The following is a 2,528-nucleotide window of genomic DNA, read 5'->3' as shown; positions in this document are numbered from 1 at the left end:
GAATCCTTGAGTGACTGCCTAGTAGTCTCGCACAGCCTTATATATACTGTTCAGCTTCAATAAGCACTTATGAGAATGCATCATTGCTGACAGTTTCCTTACTCAGTTTGGGGGGAAAATATACACACTCACACACCAAACAAACAAACGAACATATTCTCTTGTTTGCCATTCTTTGCATTTGACCATTTTTTACAAGTGACTTCACACGTTTGCTCTGTTTACTCTCTTGACATCAGTGTTGACATAGGCCCTAACTATGGAAGCAATGAAGTGTCATTGTCAAAATAAGTATCTGTCATGATGATACTAGAGTTGTCCAATGCAGGAGTCAACTATCTGGAGAGCAATGGAGATCAGCTCATTGGCTTTAAAGTGCCTTATCCTCGATGGGATAAAGGCGCATTTAATTTTCAAAATGAATGTTATCGCATTCACCCATACTGGGGTGAATGAAGCCTGTATATAGCCCAGATGCCAGCCGGGCTTATCCTGCGCCTTTTCAAAAATGGGATTGTCACCATTAAGTCCCACTGCCAGAGAATCAGTGCCTCATGTCTTTGTTACATTGTGGTTCCAGTGCAGCACATATGTACACAGGACTTAGCTCTGTTGCCCACAATGGGACTTCTGAGCAGATATGCATAGGAGTGTTCCGCATCTGTATTCAACATGTGATAACTTTATACCAGCCTTGATCAGACCAGTCCAGAGATCTGGAATTGTCCCTATAAAGCAGGGTTGGACCAAGGACATTACCACATGAGCTCCAATCTCATCTGTTAATAAAAAATGGAAGCATACCAGTTTCAGAGCAGCCATTATCGCATGTCTTGTCAATCATGCCACTGGGGCTTCTGCTGCCATCACACTCTCTTCCTGACTCCCCGTTAACCCCACTTTCCTGTTCTATGCCCTATCCAGCATAACTGTTGGGTTTATTTTATTTTATTTGTATTTTGACTTTTTCATGCAGCTCAGCTAATGCAATTTAGTAAGGTAGGGTAGGGAGGCAGGGTTAAGGAGTGAGTGCAGAAAAAAGTGCAATAGCATGACTGACATGGGGTAATGGTTGCTCTGTAACCAGTTTGTTCCGATTTTTATTAACTGATGCTATTGCAGTGAATGGTGCTTGTGTGGTAATGTCTGTAATCGACTAAATGTACCCCCATCCCCAATATTGATGGACATTCCTCACCACTGACTGTATCAGCAACGGCTGCTGGAAACGGCATTTCAACAACTGGAAGGCCACAATTTGCTCATCCTTGCTGTAAAAGGACAATATAAATTTTGTGCCAGGTTCATGTTGTGCGTATTCAGGCATTAGGATGGTAAATAGTTGTAGCAGTGATGATATCTGATCTGCACTTTTAGAGAGATAACTTTGCTTACCTACACACCACCTGCTTTTATTACACACCATGCTTCACTGCCCATCCATTTGATGGCAAATATGTTAAAACAGCAACACCAGCAACTTTGGATATTAATAATGGGACAGAGAGATAGGAAGCACAAGCGATGTGCACTTCCTGTTCTTCACGCATCTGTGTTATGCCGAGTGTTTAATGTTCATATCTCTCCCTGTGATCTTATGGCAAAGTGATCATGATTTGGGAGGTGTCATATGTATCTACAAAGGCAGGAATGAAGGTTGTACCTAAGATGAGACCTTTCCTAGATATATGGTGGCCACTTACACATTGCTAAAAAGAGGACAAAAGAAGCCATATACTTGCAGTATAGTTGTGTATACTCATCTACATATACAGATACAAATTAGAAATAATAACTATAATTTAAATTTAGGGGAGAGCAACCTCTCGGGTACAAACAGTACAGGGTCTCCTGAACTCAGGGGGTCATACTCTACTCATCACCAAATCGCTACTGGACAAGTTGACAAGGGCCACAAAAGCAAGCTGAGGAGGAGAGATTACACATCCCTGAGTTAAACAGAAATATATCTTGCCTTTGAAGGGAAAAACTATAGGAAGGTGACCTGTATGTCTTCCTCCTCAACATGCAGTTCAAGTTCTCTGCTCTCCTTTTATGGCTCCTTATCTTCAGTTTGGACTTAGGCTTTCTCTTTAAACAGAATATACCCTCAGCCATAGGCAAGTCCATCTCTTTCAGAGCATAGAAATATCCTATCTGCAGGACCTCAATGTTACTGCAGTACAACTTGAACCTACGGTCTTTCAGCAACTTGATCACACAGCCTGGTTCAGGTAGCTGTTTGTTTATAACATGAACCAGTGGATCCAAATTTCAAGAAAAAAAGATGACACCTAAACATTAGGAAGAACCCTTTTATTATAAGAGTTGGTCAGCAGTGGAATGGGCTGCCTCAGGGGTGGGGAGGTGGACTTTCCTTCTTTGGAGATCTTTAAGCAAATTGACATCTTTCAGGAGAGATGTAATTGTGTATTCCTGCATGTCAGGAAGTTGAGTTAGGTGGCTCTTGCAGTCCCTTACAACTCAAAAATTCAATAAACATTGGTGTGATAATGTCTTATGACTCT

Source organism: Sceloporus occidentalis, unplaced genomic scaffold (genome assembly GCF_023333645.1).
Source record: "Sceloporus occidentalis isolate IW3139 unplaced genomic scaffold, rSceOcc1.0.p SCAF_4, whole genome shotgun sequence".
Lineage (NCBI taxonomy): Eukaryota > Metazoa > Chordata > Lepidosauria > Squamata > Phrynosomatidae > Sceloporus > Sceloporus occidentalis.
This window is presented reverse-complemented; position numbering follows the sequence as displayed.